This window comes from Eschrichtius robustus, chromosome 14 (assembly GCF_028021215.1).
Source record: "Eschrichtius robustus isolate mEscRob2 chromosome 14, mEscRob2.pri, whole genome shotgun sequence".
Classification (NCBI taxonomy): domain Eukaryota; kingdom Metazoa; phylum Chordata; class Mammalia; order Artiodactyla; family Eschrichtiidae; genus Eschrichtius; species Eschrichtius robustus.
The window spans coordinates 49,681,378-49,703,279 of record NC_090837.1 but is presented as its reverse complement, the minus strand read 5'-3'; the positions used below and the strand labels follow the sequence as shown (position 1 = coordinate 49,703,279).

The 21,902-nt window shown below is 35.6% G+C and overlaps 1 protein-coding gene across 6 annotated transcripts in view; it reads left to right on the top strand.

Moving 5' to 3' along the window:
* Positions 1–21,902, top strand: part of NOL4 (nucleolar protein 4) — a 417,003-nt gene that overhangs the window by 120,740 nt on the left and 274,361 nt on the right. The gene's annotated exons all lie outside the window — the stretch shown is intronic.

Below are 21,902 nucleotides of genomic sequence, written 5' to 3'. Positions count from 1 at the left end.
TTTCTAGCTGCTGTTGTGTTCTTATGTTGTCAAATGAGAAATCCCTAATTTTAACCATACAAAAAGTCTTTAAAAAGGTGAGGGGGCTTTTGTTCCCACTTCAGATGCGTCTAAAAGATGTTGGTGTCCTTGTTGGCGTGAGTTACGAGGAAGGAGCAGTACATTGATCATCAGTGGTTTTAAAATCATATATTACTCGCTACATAGTAAAATAGCTATTGCAATAGAAATGACATTTATTTGGGAAATTTCTAAGAGTGTAGTTCTTCTGGTGTGGGTATAAATTACTTTTTTCTTCTAAAATATTAGTAGATCTTCAGATTTTAAGTTTTAATGGAAAATGTGTAGTACCAGGATGATGGAATAACTCTCTCTCTCTCTGTATATGTGTGTATATATATATATATACACACATATATATATATAACTATGTAATGATATAACTATATAAAAATAATAACTATATAACTGTATATAACTAATAACTATATATATATCACTCTATTAATATCTATCCATGTATTTTGCCTGTTTATACCATCATCTTTTTTATTCTTTAATTTTGGGGACCATAAATAATAAGAGGATATCTCTCATGATGGAAATTCTTTGTTTTCTTGATTGATTTGTCTATGGTGGATCTTTGGCTAGGGGACAGCTGATGTGATATAAATCTATATCAATAAACTGCAGTGGAATAATGTCAAATATTACTTCCTCTTAGGAGAAAGCACTTTCTCATCGTACATTGATGTATGCCTCAAGGGTAAGGACTTACCTAGTTGTTCCTTCTCCAACCTAAGCCTAAGCCTTCGCTTACATGTTCAATGACTTCTCTTCACACTTCTCCTTGAGAAGGAAAGTCTAGGAAACACTGCTCAATCGACTTTCTGAGTTTGTGGAAATGTTCTGTATTGCACTGTCCAGTACCGATGGTCACTAACGATTGTGGCTATTGAGTACTTGACATCTGACTAGTGCATGGAGAGACTAATTTTGATTTTATTTGACTTAATTTTAATTAATGTTAATTTATATTTCAGTAGCCACGTGTGGCGGGTGGCTACTTTATTGGACAGTGTAGTCTAGAGCATTATTTTATTTTGACTTGGCAGTTAAATTCCTTTCTCTGCAGCCTTGGATTAGATGTGTCTGAAGTCTTTGGAGAAATTGTAAGAGAAATTCATATTTTAACAGCTGAAACTCCAGTTTAATATTCGTAAAATATGAGCAATATAAACTTTTGAAGGTTAAAGTTAAATGTTCTATTTTCATTAACACTAAGTGATTACTGTTAAGATATTATTGTAAAGAAATTGAAATAGCGTATTGTGATTTTTTAGGAATCCTTCCCACTAATTATAACACAAATAAGTATAACAGTGTGTTATTGGACACATATTTCTATAAAATAGAAAAAAACTTTTTCAGTGTTCACCTCACTATGGTTGTAAAAGATCTGCAATCTATTCAATACCAAGGGAAAGAAAGAATATAAAATATAGATCATTTTGGAAATATAATTATCTTATGCATATCGGGGAAAGGGAGGAAAAGAATGGAAATATCTTGCCACCAGGCTAGATAATTAGGTAAAGGTGAAGAAGACACAAACCAGAATGAGGAATTTGGTAAAGAGAAGAATGTGTCAATTGATGTATAATATTCAGCTTCTTTTGCTTATTTTAACTTTATAATGCTCCCCTAACTCAATGAAAATATGAAGATAGATAATGCACAGAAACTTTGAATCTTTGCATAGGAAGCATTTTACCCTCATTTAAAAAAATTGAAATCTAATTTACATATAACATATTATTTTCAGATACACAACATAACAGTTTGAAATTAGAACCACAATAATTCTAGTTAACACCCACCACCACATATAGTTACAATTGTTTTTTCTTGTAATGAGAACTTTTAAGATCTACTCTCTAAGTAACTTTCAAGTACGCATTACAGTCTTATTAACTCTATGCTGTACAATATAGCCCTAGGACTTATTTCTTTTATAACTGGAAGTTTGTACCTTTTGACCACCTCACCCATTTTTTGAGTAAAATATATTATGCTATTTAAAACTTTTTTGCAGTCTTAAAATAATGCCTTTAGTTTAAAATCATTTAAAGATTGTATAATCATTTGAGTTACTCATGAAAACATGAGGTCCTTTAAGCTGCGGTGGAATATAAGGGGCTTACTGTGAAAGAGGTTCTGCTCTGTAGTGGCTGGGGTCGATGGAATTCCAAAAAGCGTTCCTGGATCAAAAAGCTTAAAGGTGCTCTGTACTCGAATGTTCATCAGTTTGTAAGTGTTCTTGTTCTGCCATCCATTTCGATGGTTTATAAGTAGGAATATTGTCACTTAAGACGTCTGTCTTCCAATCTCAGATCCTAGAAATTTGTGGAAACATGGATTAGCTCAAAATAGTATTCTTTTTTCTTAATCAATTATTTATTCTGAATTTGTGCAATCTAAAAACAGCTGATTTATTTTTTGTTGTTGTCTCAGGTTGTTTATTAAAAGATGTCTGGCAAAAGTGTCAGATTTAGAAACAGACAAAGATTCAGTGCAAAATAAATATTCAACTTCTTCTGATAGAGAAATACTTTTCTAAGAACCATTTTAATTGCTTTTCTGAGTTAAAAGCATACTGTATACTATTGATATTTTTATAAGAGAATATATGTGCTTTTTTTAATATATATATTTTTAAATTTTATTTTATTTATTTATTTATTTTTGGCTGTGTTGAGTCTTCGTTGCCGTGTGCAGGCTTTCTGTAGTTGCAGCGAGCGGGGGCTACTCTTCGTTGCGGTGCGTGGGCTTCTCATTGTGGTGGCTTCTCTTGTTGCGGAGCACGGGCTCTAGGCGCATGGGCTTTAGTAGTTGTGGCACGTGGGCTCAGTAGTTGTGGCTCGCGGACTCTAGAGTGCAGGCTCAGTAGTTGTGGCCCACAGGCTTAGTTGCTCCGCGGCATGTCGGATCTTCCTGGACCAGGGCTCGAACCCGTGTCCCCTGCATTGGCAGGCGGATTCTTAACCACTGCGCCACCAGGGAAGCCCCTATGTGTGCTTTTTGAAACTCAAAAAATATTATTACGTTATTACCAGCAAAGGATTTCTGTATTTTTAAGTCACAACAAATTGTATTTGCCCTTTTGCCATTTTTTTTTAAGATTATAGGAATACAAAAGGAAGTTGAAACCTTCAACTCTTTGCACCTCAGCTTAATCAGCTTTAAAAGTAAGGGACTGCAATAGAAAAAAAAGTATATATTTCTCTTTGGCCCTCATTTTGTTTTGTTTTGGTTGTGACATTACAGGATATATATCCCTTAGGAGAATGTGTTGAATTTGCCTTGTCTCTTGACTCAATGAAGTTATGTAGAGATATTTTTTAACATAATTTTTTTTTTGCAATATTTGGTACTTCATTAATGTATCAAACAATGACTTGTTTATACATTGAAAATTAGCAATGCTCCATGTGCCAAGCAAAGCGTTGTAATGTCTAGAAACAACAAAAGAGGGAGAAAGACTTCAGAGTTAAGAATTCTCTTAAAGCATTCATCAACATTTACGTGAATTTCTACCTGTGATGGACTTGTAAATAATGTATTTAAGGCAACTTTTTCATTCAAAGATGTATTTGATAATTCTAATATCATTTAGAAATGCATAGTTCATTTGCCAGAATTTGAAAATCTCCCTCTTTCTGTATAATGTTTGTATTCTAGAAATGTTTTGATATGCTTCAATTGGTTAGGCCATTTTTGATAAACAGGAAAAAATGGATTGGAATTTAGTGGCTAATGTGCATACAAATATTAGAATACTGTGTGTGTGTATATATAATCATATGTATATATGTCTTACAATAATGCTTAATTATAATAGACTTAGAAGAACTTTAGGTCTTACTTCACTGCTAAGAGCAGGTAAATTTTTTACATAAATATCAGTTTAGTGAAAATTAAGTAATAATTCATATAAGCTATTAATATATTATAGGTAATTAAATACAGCCATGCCTCATTTTATTTCTCTTCAGTTTATTGTGCTTTGCAGATATTTTGTTTTTTTACAGATTGAAAGTTTGTGGCAACCATGTGTCGAGCAAGTCTATCAGTGCCAATTTTCCAATAGCATTTGCTCACTTTGTGTCTCTGTGTCACATTTTGGTAATTCTTGTAATATTTCAAACCTTTTTATTATTATTATATTTGTTATAGTGATATGCAATCAGTGATCTTTGATGCAAAAGCTCAGTGATCGATGATATTACTATTGCAAAAAGACTGACTAACCATAGGCTCAGATGACAGTTAACATTTTTTAGCAATGAAGTATTTTTAAGTTAAGGTATGTACATTGTTTTTTGAGATGTAATGCTATTGCACACTTAATTGACTGCAGTATCATGTAAACATAACTTTTTTTTTTTTTTTGAGGTGAAAGATGTGCTAACTAACTTTATTGTGGTAATCATTTTGCAACATATGTGCACATCAAATCATCACATTGTACAACTTAAGCTTACACAATATTATATGTCAATTATATCTCAGTAAAGCTTGGGGGGAAATGGGCAAAATATTTAAAGACATATTTCACCAAAGAACATAAATGAATGGCTAGTAAGCAAAAAAGAAGATGCTCAGCATCTTTGGTCATTGAAGAAATACAAATCAAAATCACAAAGTTACTACTACATACCCACTAAATTATCTAGAATCAAAAAGATACACAATACTAAATGTTGGCAAAGATGTGGAGAAACTGAAACTATCATACATTGGTGGTGCGAACATGAAATGGCACTGCCAATTTGAGGGATAATTTATCAGTTTTTTAAAAGTTCAACATAAATTCACCATATAACCTAGCAAATTCACATCTAGGAATCTACTCAAGAGAAATGAATACATATGTCAACACCAAAACATTTATACAAATGCTCACAGCAAGATGATTTATAATATCCAATACTGGAAACTATCCAAATGTCCATCTAACGGTGAATGAAATATTTTTAACAAGATATACCCATACTATGGAATACTACTCGGCAATAAAAAGGAGTAAACTAGTGATACAGGCTACAACATGGGTAAACTTCTAAAACATTATGACAAGTGAGACCCTACATGTGAAAGATTACATATTGTAAGATCAATTTATACAAAATGTCCAGAAAAGGCGAATTTACAGAGACAGAAAGCAGATCAGCTGTGGACTGGGGCTGGCAGTGAGGAACTTTTTATGATAATGGGAATGTTCTAAAACTGGATCATGTGATGGTCCCACAACTCTATAAATTTACTAAAAATTGTTGAACTGTTGTATTATAATGGGTAAATTTTATGGTATATAAATTAAACCTCCATAAAGCTGCTTTTTTGGAAAACTGAAAACTTCCATCTTTTCTTTGCTTTTACTGACATGAGTGACAAAACTACTTTCAAAAACCCTGAAATTCCTGTCAATATTACAATACAGAAACTATATACATGATTCTCAATTTGAGATTTGAGCCACTGTTCACCAGTTTTCAAAATTTCCCTTGCATTTGGCAGTTAGAAATCTAAAGTAACAGCATAATGAAGGCAAGAGGCATATTTGGCAGTTATGATTTGAACGGATAGAGCATAAAAGAAAACTCTTGTCAAATCAACTCCAGAAGAAATGTTAGCACACATATGGTTCTACACTGACAGACAGCATTGTATACTAACTTCACTATATTATAATATATAATCTATATAATATAATATATAATATAATATAAACATAACTTTTATATGCACTGGGAAACCAAAAAGTTTATATGACTTGCTTTATTACAGTATTCATTTTCACTGTGGTGGTCTGGAACCGAACCTGCATTATCTCCGAGTAATAGGTGAATATTTTGAATTCTAATGTCCAAACATGAACATGATGTATTAGGTTGAACCATATGAACTTTCCATATTGACTCAACCTAATAGTTTAAGCTCTAGAATAACTTAAAATAAAATAGAACATGAAAATTATGAAAGCGAAATGTTTCTGAAATTGGGATATATTTCAAAATATACTGTTTCAGAGCAGTGATGCGTACATATGTACAACAAACATTATGTATCTTGACTAGTACACTTTTAAGATGACCATAGTCTTGTTCGGAGTGTGAACATGGAAGGGAGTAAATTTAAAAATAGCAATTTAGTTGGGAGGTAAATAACTGGGTAAAGTGATATTGTAGTGGCCATTGCACTTTTTCTTCTGTCCTTGTTTCGATTATATGCTGAGCTGACAGCATAGACTCCTACCTGGGGAACTTATTTTAAAAATACAGATCTAGGGGACCCACCTCACATGGGATGACTAAGGTGTGGGGAAAAGGGTGGTGCCGCTGTTCCAGACTATACTTTTGAAGATACTCCTCACATTTCTACCTGGCAGTTTTGGAATGTGAAGATGAACAACAGAATTGAGTCAGGTGGGTGTAGTTCAGATGCTCAAATGCTGTTTTTGGTCAGTGGGACCTTCTGAGTCACTTTCCGAGTGAGGATTGTGCAAGTTTCTATGGGTTTCAGTTAACGTTGTTTTCTTCATTATGAAAGTTGCTGCATGCTGCATTTTTTATTACTTTTGAAAACATCCTTCTACTAGTCTACTACGTTTTATAGTCTGTTTGCAGTCCGATCTATCTGAATACTGTATACCTTGGACTTAAGAAAACACACACACACAGTACTTTTTTACTGCTCTGTGTACATGTTAATACAATTTTGGTAAAAATATGTTTGTGACTAAAATTGCATCTAATTTAGCTGAATAGAATAGTTTTGGGTAATTATTAAAGCATACAAACCAGCAATAAAACAACTACTATTCGCCATTTAATTTAGTTGGAAAATCTAATAAAACATGTTTTTAATAAAAATGATGTAAAACAGTATACATAATAGAAAATTAAATATAGTAGTTAATTTTTAATGATGGTGAGTTTTAAGTAGAAAAGCTATTAAAATTTGTTCAGACTGAACACCAAATTCCCTACTGAGGTTGTGTTGTCTTGTGTAAGTCATTTTCTTTCTTCTACAATTTTATTTTCTTTTAACTGTTTCTAATTGTTTGGGAAATTTTGCATAAAGCAAAAATGGTCAAATGAATGTTGATTTATTTTCTTTTTACGTAAGTGTAATAAAGTTTTTGACTGCCAAATTTGAGTCTATTCTTAACAGTTACTGTTCTCAATTTTTAAGCTGAATACACTTATGGACTTAAAATACATGAAAATGTTACAGTGCTGCTGTTTTTTCTTAGAACAAGTTGTTCTAATGCCTGATTAAAAAGTAATTCTCATGGTAAATTTATTGAATTAATTATTCTGGGTTGAGGTAGTTAAGCTGATGAAGCTTTTAGAGAGCTTTCTCTTCATTGCAGTTGCTCTATAAGTAATTATATTATAATTTGCAGAAATATAAAGTATTATTATAAGCTAAATAAAGAAAATTGATAATTATAAAGACTGTTACTGTGAATTAGAGGAAATTTTGATTGCTAGACTTTTTTGTAATATTATGTATGCCTGTGTTTGTGTGTGTGTGTGTGTGTGTGTGTGTGTGTGTGTGTCTTGGTGTTTGTATATTTAATCATTTGAAATTGCTTTTAAGTAGTAATTCTCTATTTCCAAAAGCAGAAGAAGAAATAGCAACTTGACTTAGATATAAAGCATAAGTATGGAAAAAAGATGCTGAATTATGCATTTATTTAGTATACTTTTGTGGGGAATATTATTTTCTTCTTGCATTTAGCATCATATTATTTGAAAGTTTACTTTTCTCTTAGGTTAAAATTCTGCTTTTTGATTCTTGTATTACATAAGTGATTTTTCATACAAGTGAGTGCTTGATAGGAATTTAGCTTATTGATTTCAGTCTGAAGTTTGCACACCCCAGAGACCAATCCAATCTTAGCTAGGTCCTGGGTGTCTGGAAAATCAGGGGAAACTGGCTTGGTTCCAGGCTTGCCTTGGAGAGTCTAATCTGATCATTAAAGGATGTCAAATTAATTTGGAATTTTACTTCTGGGTTAGTTCTTTGTTTTCAAGTATTGCTCTTGTGGTTTGTCATTTTCTTCATGGTAGTGATTGCTGGTTCATGAATGTGTTGACCTAAAACAAATAGATTTCCAGACAAATAGATTGCCAGATATTTCTCCAGGAAAGATGGGTTTATTCCTGATTAGCAGAGAATTGCAATTTGGGGTCTGCAATCATGGTGAGACATACAAAGTAGCAGTAAGTCCCCTAGTGGCAAGGGAGGGAGAATGTTTTTATAGAGGGGAAAACAAAGTTGGGAGGGTTATAATAAACAAAGAGTCCATGGCTTTTCATTGGCTGAGTCCTTCCAAGGAAAGAAGTGAGGTATTTCTTCTTCCATTTGGGTTCTGTTGTCATTGCAGGGCATGAGAGTTCCCCCTTCTGTTCTCCCAACTCTATTTAATTGAGGTTTCTATTTATTTTTTTCATGTCCCCCTTTTGAACAAGTTCTTTCTCTGAACACGTCGCTGATCAAGCGTAAGTTTTTCTAGTTTTAGTGGCTTTTTGTCCCTCAATTCCAAGAAGGACCTTTCCTAAGAGTAATGTTTCATGTCAGAGGGAAAGTGCACAGATTAGAAAACTATTGAGGTCACATTTGAATAGTGAGGAGTGGTAGTAGGGGGAACTCTCAGGCACATTTTGTCTAAGGTCCATATGTTATCAAGATCATAGACATCAGATATCATCTGAAGTGTTATGTCACCATCAAAGGTTTGGTCCAGATATCTTCCAACAGGCCTGGTCCTGATATCATAGGAAAGTTATTCCATCAAATGTCACCTGCTTCAATTCCAGGAAATCTTTGCTTTCATGTCACCAGATGATGTGTAGGTCCATTCAGGGTTCGGTGCTTTCTGTAGGTGTGTCATTTGAATCTAAGAATCTATTTCTTGGAGTTTGGTGGGACAGGAGTTAGTTAGAAGTACCTGATAGGGACATCTCTATCGAATTTGAGGAGTTCTTCAGGAGGTGTTTTTTTCCAGTAGATGAAATCTCCAGGTTACAAGGTGCAATGCATAAGGTCTTCATCTCCTGATAGCACACTGTGAAAAGGTTGCTCCAGAGGAGTTTCCTGTAGATCATCACGAGGAGTCAGGAGGTGATTCATCAGTGCTGAGCAGTTGTGAGGGACTTCATCAGTGACAGAGGGGAGGCAAGTAGTAGGGTTAAGGTTGCTACAATGTAAAAGAGTTATGTGAAGAGCAGTTAACAAAAGGACTTCATAGGAGGTGAGGTGGCTGAATGAGAGATGATGAGTGTGATGAGAATTCAGGAGCGGTACAAAAATAGTACAAAAATGCATGAAGTACAGAAATGGTGAAAAGAAATCCCACAACAATTTTCTTGATGGTCTTAACCAAATGAACAGTGGTGGTAATGGCTCTAAGACAAGGGGAGTAGCCCTTATGTGGCAGGGTCCAGTTGCTGATTGTAATACCCTGTTGGGTGGATGGTGGTCTCTATGTTTTTGGGCAAGTGCCCCAAGGACATTTCCTTCCTTTTCATGTACAAAATGAAAAAAGGTCATCTGATAATTGGGCTGCCCAAGGGCAGATGGGTTCATCAAACTCTCCTTTAAAGGCTGTGCCATTCAGTTACTCCCATAGAATTGGATCAGGGTTGTTGTTCTTTAGTAAAACATATCGAGGTTTGGCCATAAGAGAGAAATTTGGAATCCAATTTCAGCAATAACTAACTGGCCAGAGAAAGCCTTGCAGCTGGCACTGAGCTTTGGGTTTAGGGAAGTTTAGGACAACTTGAAGCCTGTCTGCATCTAGGTGTAGCCCTTGTTCTGATATCAGATGCTATATTGAACCTGGGTTTGGAAAAAATGCAATTTTTTTGGCAACTTATGTCCCTTTAAGGCTGAAAGCTTTAGCACATGGATGTGGTCTTCCTATGAGGAGGCTTGAGAATGAGAGCAAAGAAGCGAATCGTACACATTTTGCAACAAAATAGAACCTCTAGAGAACTTTATATCATCCAGATCAGCCTTCAGGATTTGCAAGAAATAAGAAGGACTCTCAGTAAAACCCTGAGGCATTACTGTCCAGGTGAATTGTTTTTCTTCCTAAGTGAAGGCAAAAAGGTATTGACCAGCTTCATCAATACTGGAATACTAAAAAATGCACTGTTTAAATCAATTACAGTAAAGAATTTACTTCCGGTAGGAATGAATAGGTATTAGTAACCTATGAGGATTAGGAACAACAGAGTGTAGAGGGTTAACAGTATCGTTTATTGTTTAGAGGTCCTAGATACACCTTCACCCTCAGCCCTTAGGTTTTTGCACCAGTAAAATAGTAGCACCAGGGGCTACTACAAGAGATAATGAGGCCTTCAGCCTTGAAATCTATTTTGGGTTTTATGCCTTGAAGGGCTACTTTACTTATAGGGTACGGATTGATTCTGGGAAGAGGTTTTGAGGGATCTATCTGAATTTTGATGGGAGGTGTGCTGTGAATTTTGCCAGTATTCAGTTGGAGGTTTTTCCCATAAGGAGTATGGTAGCTAATTCAATAGGAACAAAGAGTGTTTCCAGAATCAGCTCTAGTACCATCAGAAATGGAACAAATGAAATATGCCAAAGGGTTATTTAATTCACCTGGTTGGTTACTTGATGACTACTGTGAAATTCTAGAATGATTTACCCCTTTTGGGAGAAAAAAAATCCCAGCATGATAGTTCCCTAAGAATTCCCAGCCTAATAAATGTATAGGGACTGAGGAACTAAAGGGGAAAAAAAAGTATGTATATTTCTCAAAGGGCCTAAACAAAAGGGAGTAGGTTCAGAGACAGCTTCATTAGAGATCCCCACTAGAACTGTTCCAGTATTCTGAGACAGGCGCTGCTTTATAGCAGTGTGTTTGAGTACGAAGAAGGTGGCTCCAGTGTCAGGATTGGAAGAAATTCATCCTGAATCTGGAAAAATCTTTCTCCAAGCCAATTAAGAGGGAGGATTGGGAAGAGCCCTATAGTTCTTTGGAGGCTTGTTATTGAGAGTCGGCAGGACGTTAGAAAAACAGGTTAGAAAGCACCTAAAGTGCCTAAATTTATAACAGTCTCTTTTCTAATGTCCTGGCTCTTTGAAATGATAGCAGAAACTAAGAGGGTTTTGGTTTCGTTTAGGAGTCTTCGTTTGCTGGATGTGAAGATTAAGAATTTTGGTGGTCTTCCTTTTAGGTGACTTATCTAAGGTGTGAGAGAGCTGGTTTTCTAGATTAACTGAATCTGGAGTGGACATAGCTTCCCATTCCATCCTGTCCTTTTTACTAGAAGGGGAAGGTCCTGGTTCAGCCCTTTAATAAGCATAGAGTTAAAAGCTACCTGGAAGGAACCAATATCTGAAAGAAGACCAGAATTTTCTTTAAAAATAATCTGAAGTCAATTGTGAAGTCATGAACAGGTTCATCGGATTTTTGTTTGCAGGCCTGAATCTTGTTCCAATCAACAAGCTTTGGAAAAGCCCTGCGAATTGCCCGATGAAGTTGCCTAGCAATTGTTCAAGCCTGATCCTATATAAGTTAGCGGGCTGGTCTCCCTATTTGAATTCCAGAGACCTTTCAGAATTTTCCCAATTAGTGATTTTCATCCAGTGCTGGGCCCGGCCTTTACCAACAGGCTTATGATCTACTGATACAAATCTGAGAAACCAGGTTGGTAAGTTTAAATGACTATATTAAATTCCTCAGCAAGTCCGTGAATATCTTTGGTTACTTTAGGAAAATTTTTGGCTATGGCTCGCAGTTAAGCTTTAGTCCAGGGAATATAAGAAATTAAGGGTTTAGCCTCTGGATCCTCAGAGGGTTTAATTCTAAAGGGGCAAATCCTGGTAAGTGTAGAGAAAAAGGGAGAGGGAAGAGCTTCAGAAAGAGGGGGATGTTAGGAGAGAGAATTGGTATGGGGGAATTGAGGGCATAGAGGAGGCATAGTTGTAGTAGGAGGGAAGGAGAAAGATGGTGCTGGAGGTTGAGTCCGACCATGAGCAGCTGAGGGAGAGAGTCAAGATGGCACCAGAGGCCGAACCTGAGACAAACAATTGAAGGAAGAAGAGCCTGAGGCTTTGGGAGCCATTTTTCTTTCTTTAATCATTTGTTTGCCTCAGTTAACCTTAAAACCTTAATTTTCAGAGAGGCAATTTCAGACTCCTTATAATGTTAGAAAGCCTGAAAATACCGATCAAAATAAGTATTCCACGCAGTTCTGGAAATTTTTGAGTTATGTAGTCCAATTCCATTTTCAGGAAATTAAGTTTGGTAATTTCCAAAGTTCTCCATGATGACCTTCGATACTCTAAATTGTCTTTGGTCAAGTTAGTCCATTTAATTATAGATGTACATGAGGAAAGACCATGGTTTATAAGCATAAATTTGGCCAGAGTCTGGTGGGGGCACCCTCAAAATATTTAGATAACTGAGATCCCATTTCTTAGAGGTTTTTTCCTAGAGTAAAAGAACACTTTTCAAACAGCTACTTTTCAAACCTACAGCTTAAACACCTCAATTCAGACAGCTTCCAACTTAAACAGTTTCCAAATTGAATAGCCTTTAAGGCCTAACACCAGCTAGTCTAAGGAAACAGGACTGTCCTGGAGGAACCAAAGGCTTTCCAGCCAGTTGCCGGAGAACAGCCTCTATTCCAAAAGAATGGGCCAGCAGGATGGCTGAACCTTCACAGTTTTAGTGAAGCAGCCCCTGTTCCCAAAGGAATGGGCAGATGGCTTCTCAGCCAGCTTTGGTTGAAACAGTCTGATCTCAAAATCAGACCGTAGCACTGAGTGAGTACTTACATACAGAACAAGACCTTAACCAGATAGACAAAAACCATAAAATAGATTCCAGATAAAGCCTGGAGAGCTTCAAACACAAAGAGGGTGTGAACTCAGATCTAGGAGAAAGATATACCTTCAAACTTTCAAGGTTGGCAAGAAAGCAGTGAACAACAATTGGCTCAATTATGGATACCACACTCATTTGCCCACCAGCCCAGGAGCCTTCAGGGGTCTTCTCTGGTCTCTGTACGGCCACCAAAATGTTGACGTAAAACAAATAGACTGCCAGATATTTCTCCAGCAAAGATGGGTTTATTCAGGAACAGCAGAGAATTATAAAATTATAATTTAGGATCTTTAGCCATGAGGAGCCTCACACAAGTCCCCACATGCAAGGGAAGGAGCACTTTTTTACAGAAGGGAAAAGGGAATTTGGAGGACTATAGTAAACAAAGAGTCATGGGTTTTTGTTGGCTGAGTTCGTGCCAGTAAAGAAGAGGTATCTTTCTTCTTCCCATTGAGTGCTGCTATCATTGTAGGGTATGAGAGCTCCCCTTTCTGGTCTCCCAACTCTGTTTAATTGAGGTTTCTGCTTATTAATTTTTTTACCCATGGATCCAGTGGTCAATGTTTCAGTGTCCCTGGGAGAGGCCAAAATTCTACTGGAATCAAGTAGAAGATGCTAGAACCATTAGTCCTTGAATATTGATTTTTATCTGTCTGATAATGCATAAATAAGGTCAAGAATTCACATGACTGTGGAAGGAAGTTAGAAAGTACATATCCTTTGTGAATTCATTCAAATAAAATTTGAACCTATAAATCCATGAATCTTTACCATGTTATAGAATCAGAACCACTTGAATTTTCCCAATTTGAAAGTCTTGCGCAATGAACTTTTTTTTCTAATTTTCTTTGTTTCCTTTTACTATCACTTGGCTAGCCTTTATAAGCTCTCACTGTAAAGCCAACACCATGCTGTGTTTCTTTACAAATTTCTTGTTGCTTATGTGGGTCAGCTAGCTATTATTTTTTTATAAAACAGTTTTAGCCTTTAGGCAAAAATAATCTCAGTGTTGAGTAGGGCTTTGAAGCTGCTGTTGCAAGAGAGTTGTATAGAGAGATAAAGCAGTTACAAAATGGGCTAAATTGACCATAAAAAATCTTTATTTACTAGGTTTACAAAGATCATAGTTAGATGGTAGGTTGATAGAAGGAAATAACAGTTGGAGGGTATTAAAGAAAGCAGTTGAAAGGATATTTCATTTCATTCATTATAAATTTATGGTATAATTGTTTTCTTATCAGTCTCATTTTATTTGATGGGGAGCGCCTTGGGGGCAGGAAACAGAGTGTGTCTTGTGCATCCTAGCTTACTGCCTTGGAGCCCAGCACAGTGTTTTACATATAGTAGAATGTAGTTTTTGAATTGAAATGGTGTTTTGAGATTTTTTCTTCGTTTGCTTACTTCTGTAGTGAAAATGTACTCAACTCTTAGACTCAGTCTTTCTTGCCAAATATTGGACAGGAAGTTAGTTGTTTTCCTTGCACATGAGTGAGTAGTCAGCTGTCTTTTTTTACACCTTTCTTTGGAGTTCCTGATGCCTGTGCTGTCTGCCTTGTCTACCTCCTAAATCCTGTCAGGAGCAATGGAACAATAAAGTAACTTTGAGATCTGGAAGTGAATTCATTCACAAGGCAACTCTTAATTTTAAAGCAAATCTTAATTTTAAACCTTGAGACCTGATTTCTTGGCCCAGCTCTGCCAGTAACTAATTTTGCAGCCTTATTTAAGAACTGTTAACATATTTGGGCAACCATTTCTACATCTGAACATGAGAAGCTTAGATAAGCCCTCTGTAAGATTCATTCTAGCCCCGGAACACTCTGAGTGTTCACCCTTTTAGGATTCTCTTTTTCGTCTATAATATTTTCTGTTGTCTTCATCCTGACAAAACATTTTCCTTTAAAAAATAAACAGGGCTCCATTGTTTTCTATGTGTCTCTAAACTGGTTTAAGTGTTTTCTCATGCTAGAGAAAAGGGATTAAAGAATGATGGAGACACCCCCATCCTTCTCCCAGCAGCCTTTCCCATCTTTAAAGAGCCATTTTAATTCCAAGATACACATATGATGAGTACTTAGAAAACCAGGGTGATTGCTGAAGGAGCAGACTTCCCACTCTCCCAGTTTATCCCTCTTTCCTTGACTGCAGGAGTCACCCAGAATCATTCTCTGCTTCTTTTTACTGCCAATCTTCCGTGCCTTTGGTAAGAAACTGTGTTCAACACAAAGACTCATGGGTATTGCTAAAATGTAAAATTAGCATTCCCTTCTTTTCCTCTTCTTTATGAACATCATTTATAAGAACCCTTATTCCTATTCCTTCCCAAATGTATGTGTGTACATAAGCATGTGCATATATATGTATGTGTGCATGTAGAGAGGGAGAAAAGGAGGGAGGGAGGGGGAGAGAGAAAGAATGAGAGTTTTAGTGCTTTCAGTAATAATGATTGTTTTCCTTCAAGTGTTTTTCATAAAATTTGTCCTGAGGTCCTGAGGTACTGGAGGGTCTTGGGATTTCCTTCAACAGCAACATCATTAAAGCTTTGACAACTTCAAATGTCTATATACATTTCAGAAATTTTGAGTGTTTTGACAATCAATTATCATCAATCAGCCTATCTTTCAGTATGCAGATTTATTTCACTAATATATCCACTAACATCTCATTATTGCTACAGTATAACAGCATCTTGGAGAATAGATTCTAGCATCATAAAAATAAAAAATACAGCTCATAACTACTTAGCTCTGTCTTTATTCAAATCTGTGATAAGGCAATCAGGAAAATCAGATTAGCATTATAGGTACAGGGGAGTTTAGTACACTGAACCCTGAGGTCAGTGTTCTAAATTGGTGTCAGTGAGGACATGCTTACTCTCTTACTGCATGCCCACAGCATCAGTGGTTTATCTATCTAAAATGGCATGTGCATAATTCTATTTTAGAGTTGGTGAAAAAGATCTAAATTCTCATCTGGATCCAACCATCTAAAAATCAGATTATTGTTTTACATATTTCCAAATGAAAGTGAAGATAGATGATGAGGAGAAATAAAATGTCTTGACTGCTTAGTGTATGCCAGGCACTGTCCCAAGAATTAACTTTGTGGGTTTTCACAATAATCCTATGAAGTAGGGGCTTGTTATTTTGATGGCATAGATGAAGAAACCGAGGCTAAGTAACTGTCATTACCCAACTGTTAAGTGGTAGAATCAGGATTGGAACACAGGCATTCCGGATCTGGAGCCTATATTTTTAAAGATGAGTTTCCAAGTTGCCCCAAGCCCAGGTCTGTATTCATTGCATTTATTATATTCTGTAACTATACTTACTTACACACATTATTTTATGCCATGCATGCTCAACCATCCCATCAAGTTCTTATTTCCTGGACAGGGCATTAATATTCTGACTAATATTTCACTATTATCTGTGCTTTTTAATCTGTCTGTAATAGCTACTTGTAGATGTATCCCCATACTTTCCTATTTTCATGCACGTATCTTTGTTTCTGCATTGTTATGAAGAAATTAAGGTATTATTTCTAGCCATTGAAATATGTTGGTTTCACTTAGCTTTCCAAAATAGAAGTAGCAAACTTAAATTCTGTTTATTTCAATAATATCTCTTGCCAATAATTGCCCTGTGTTTAAAATTCATATTTCCTTTTATCTGTTAAATATGTAATTGACTTTTGAAAATTTCTTTCATTTCCCCCGTTCTTTCCTTGTATGGAAAGGACAATGAAAATTTGTGATTTACCTCCTCTACTGCATTCCTTATTTAGAATCTTCTCATTTTATTTTACTGTGCTTTATTCTAAATAAGATGACCAAGGTTTGGCAGAAGTGGAAAAAATATATACCATTTGTCACTCATGGCCATCCACTCATGCCCATAATGACTTATTTTATCTTATAAGCTTTTTTGGGTAACATTTCAGCTTTGCTTTGTGTGAAATAACAATAAAATGTACTCCTTTTTGGATAAAGAGTACCATTTTCCTGCATAAAGCATCCAGATGAATAGACTATTTTGAAATATAATTCAAACAAGTCACATGTCTTAAAATAGCATACTTTATATAACAATAATAGTCATGTTAATATAATGAAAACATTAAAAATGAATGTTAAAGGTTACAGAAAGTGGAAATTATCCAGATTAAGTGAAGTAGACTTGTATAACAATGGGATATTCAGCCCTACCCAGATGTGAGCAAACTTTCAAAATAAACAAACCATCAAACTTCAAAAGAAACCTTTTAATATTATAAATTAAAATTACTTGCATTTGCAAAAAGAATACAAGTAGCCCAGTAAAATTTATTAGATGATTGTGAGAGCTTTTGGTTTTGAGAACCTATATTTGGTAAATTGAGTGGTTAATAATAGAACCATTTACCACTTGGGCATATTTTTTGTCTAACAATTGTCAATATCCCTACATGTGTTCTAGGACTTGTCAGCCAGCCAATCTGTAAATAGGCTAGCTTCTGCATTTACATTTATAGATAAGGGTCTACTCCTGCTTTCTTAAAAAGAAGACTACAAAATGTTATTCTGGGTATGAACAATTTATAAATAAGCTCCAGATACGCTAGGTATTTTCACTTTCTTTTGAAAAACGTTTCTTACCCTGTTGTGGTGATATTATTATAATACTATCATGCTGTTTAATAGTCAAAATAGTTTCTTGGGTTACATATTATTCTCATTGCAAAATTAAACCATGTCTTTTGTTTTCTTTCTGTTAAACCATACTGCTGTTTGCTACTAAAAATAATATTTTACCTTGTACAGCAAACATTTACTAAGAATTCTTTATATACCGGATTCCAAACTATTATTAAAGATGACAGTGACAATGGACAAGGATGTGGTATGACGGACAGCAGTGGACCAGGGTTCACAGGACCAAAGTTTAGATCCTAGTTGTATGACGTGACCTGTGTGTCCTGATACATGCCATTTCACATACAATTAGCCTAAGAGCCCTCCATTTTCAAGTAGGGGTAATGCTTGCTTTACAAATCAGAGTCTGTGATAGGAACCAATAAGATAATATAGTCATTTACAACAAAAATTTATTGACCATCTACTATGTGTGAGAACTGCTATATGAAGTGTTAGAAGTTCAGCAGCGTGCAAAACATACAAGGGGTTTACACTGTTAACATTGATATAGAGTCTAATGGGGTGGGGATATATGACTAAATTTATCATTACAAATTATAGCCACCACTATGAGGGGAAGGAGTATACTCCCTCATGAAAGAGTATAACAGTGGCACGGATTTAACCTGACCATGGAGGAGCTGGAAATACCACTCAGAAGTGATCTAGATCCAGAAGATGAAAAACAGTTCACAGGTGAAAAAAGACACAAGAGCACTTCAGGCAGAAGCAACAGCATGTGCAAAGGCCGTGTGTTTTGTAGATGTTAAGGTGTGATGGGGCAATATTTTGATGTTAAACTGTGTGTGCTGGGTGTTTCAAATCCTGCTTCTGCTAGCCACATCTCCTCTCAAGCAGAATCCAGGGCTTTCCAAATGAACTGTCCTCAGGCTAAGCATGGGATAGAAAGAATAATGAATTAATTGCTTGGCTTTTGAGTACTTCAGCAGATATTTTAAAATTAATAGCATAGATATATAGCTTTAAAACCATGGCTTTCACTGGCAAGATCCAAACATAGAATACAATTCTAAGAAATTGGCTTAAGATAGGAGCAAAAGCCTAGAGGTCTGAATGAATAAATTATAGAATGGATAAGAATGCATAATTACATAAGAACTGTCTTTTTCCTCCCCAAAGAAGTTAATGGTCCAACTGTATTTGGAAAAGAGCAATTTAGAGGGATGAGCTGCAAGGTTCTCTGGAAAAAGTCTAGTGGCCATGGATGGGGTGGCAGGGTAATTGGAATATGCTTGAAGGATCAAAGAACAGAGTGAGTGTGGGTCTCATTACCCAGGGTTTATTCAGAAAGACTGCAGACCTCATAGATGCCATGTGTCCAACATCACATCTGAAGAGTGCATTAACGGTAGCATGAGGTACTAAGATAATAGATTAAAGGAAAGTCTCACAGACACATACCAGCATGAGATGGGGTGACAGGAAGAAGCAGATGAGAGGTCTAGTGAGCTGGAAGAATCTCGTGGTTGGGATGAAAAAGTCCTGAATTTATCACTGGAAGCCCTGGCAGGGTCATGGTTATCATCAGCAAATCCAGTAAGAATAGACATCTCATGAGATAGCTACTCTCCCATGGGGAAACAGTCAAGGCAGAATAAACTGGTCTCTCTTTCCTTCTCACCTACCCTTTCCAAGCTTCATACAACACAAGTTCACCGAGGCTCCTAGGGAGAAGGGGCAGGGGTGCCGGTGGAGGTTAGAATCCTGATTAGTTTACAAGAGAGATTGAGTAGTTATACAAAAAAGACTGAGTTTTCACTGGAAATGACTGAACCACTTTCACTTGGCGTAAATTTCCCTCCCTGTCCAGAAGTGGGGCAAATAAACTGAAATCAGTTACAAAGGAAAATGTTCTCTTTTTTGTACACTTGAGTTGGTGACCATGTCAGTAGTAACCATCATTAAATCTGGGACAAAAAGCCCAGAGTTAACATTTCTAAGGGACCTTCACAGTTACCTTAAATTTATCATCTTGATCAGTTTCCCTCCTTTTGAAATACTTTGTAGGAAATTGGATACCAGGTTCATTTTATACCTATGTTCTTTTATAAGTGATCACTAGGCATTTTATTGATAGAAATCCTCCTCCAGATCAAAACAGATGTTTTAAAACTATATATTTTGATCCCAAGAGTAATCGCAGAATTGCTGCTTTTCATATTGGCTTGTCATTATGTACACATAATTATCTTGAACATGACTTACTAAATATTTTGTCTTCTCCACTTACCTTTTTAAAAAAATTTTATTTAATTATTTATTATACAGCAGGTTCTTGTTAGTTATCTATTTTATACATATTAGTGTATACATGTCAGTCCCAATCTCCCAATTCACCCCACCACCACCACCCCCCCATCCACTTACATTTTTAGAATGAATTATTTGATAATATGTAGCAAAGGGACACATTCTTGTGGGAGGTAATTGGTTTGTTAAAGTGTGGTATTGAGGCTGTGTGGCATTGTCTCCTGGGAGTTGTTCTGTCTCTGCAACACCTAGTGTCACCCGAAGAGTGCTGCTGCTTCAAGATAGCTTTTGCATTCTGCCAACTGTCTTTATCAGTAAAGGGCAGAAGCCATCGTTCATAACAATGACTTAAATTTAGAGGAAGGAAATTAACTTCACCTGAGGTATTTTACCTTCAATTAGAATCCGATTTATGTCCACCTAATGCGAATTTCTGTGATCCGACCAATGCTGAGAGGTTTATATCCATCATCCTCCAAAATTGACATTTATTTCATTCTAATATAAAGAGAAAACATGTATTTATTGTCTCCCTTATAAGTAAAACCATGTATTCATTGTTCACATATTTAAACTTAGACTAAAGTATCTTGGCTTCAAGACAATGCTAGCGTATTTCAACTATCTGAGATGAAAAGAAATAAAACACACATATGCATTGGATTCCTCTTTTCATGGAAGTTATTTTGTGATGGGAAAGATAAATATCTGGATTTTAAAACTTATAAAGGCATTTTTCAAGGGTAGCAAGACTAGGATGTTTTTATTTGGTAGTTTGTAGCCAACCTACTTTGGAAGTTAGTTTTATTTTTTATATTGTTTTTTCGAAGACATGAATAGATATTTGCTACTGTTTGCACTATTACCATGGAAGGTAATATCCTGGAACACTTGAACACTTTTTGTTTTATGCTGAGAGAGGCAGTAATGGAAAATAGTAAAATTATCAATAACTCTAATAACCACTAGAGGTCTACTGATATCAAATTTCTACCAACATTCTTCATTTCTATAAATATTTAAAATTAAGTATGTCATGAATTAAAGTGATTTTCCTCTTCTTTGTTACATATCTTCTATTCTGTGGACTTTAATTCCACTTAAAATTGAGGGTACTTGGTAGTATTTTTGTTTTTGTTCTTGTTTGAATTGTGTTTTGTTTTGTTTTTCTCTTGTGTTTAAATGTTATATAATGCCTATTAACTTTTAGGAAAACTTAACTTTTAAGTGATTGGTGGGCATTGGATACTTTAAGTATACACACACATATATGCATGTGTGTATATATATATATATATTATAACAGTTAAAAAGAAATATGTCTTGCTTTTTATTCAGTAGACTGTATGAATTCCATTTGATTCAAGCAAGAACTTACTGTCTGGTATAACACATTTTCACATTGACTTGTGAATACACCTCCAGGGAATTTGCAGTGTACATTCCAATTAAGGATAAGTAGAGTTCACCATTCAAAGACTTATGTCGTAGTCAGTCACATTGCTAAAAATAGATGCTTTCTATTTTGTTAGAAATAATAAATTGAGTAGCCACCATTGTGTAGAAAATTTATGTCTGAGAACACTGGAAGTGTTAAATGTTACTGTACTATTCAGTGGGATTTGCCATTTACATTATTTTATATAAAAGAAGGTAGCAATTCAAATCTGCATGAAAGAATTAAGGAGCTCCTCTTTGAACTCTCGTGCTTAGAAGAAGCTCAGTTAATGCTGTTCAGGTGACTTTTCTGTCTTCCTGTAGTTGAGCACAGGTGAACATTTGAACTAAGGAACAGCCTGTAGTCCAAGGGTCCCCCGCACCTACAGCACTTTGAAGAGTCCCAGCTAGCAAAATTTATTGCAATCTGCAATAAAGAGAAAACCATCTGAATTTAAGGAAACATCACATCTACATTTTGGGGGGCCATTTAGTGAACTGAATTTATTTTCAGACATCACTCTACCTAAGAGGCAGGGGCAACATTATGAATGCAGCAGAAGGGTGATTTTCATTCAGTCCAGT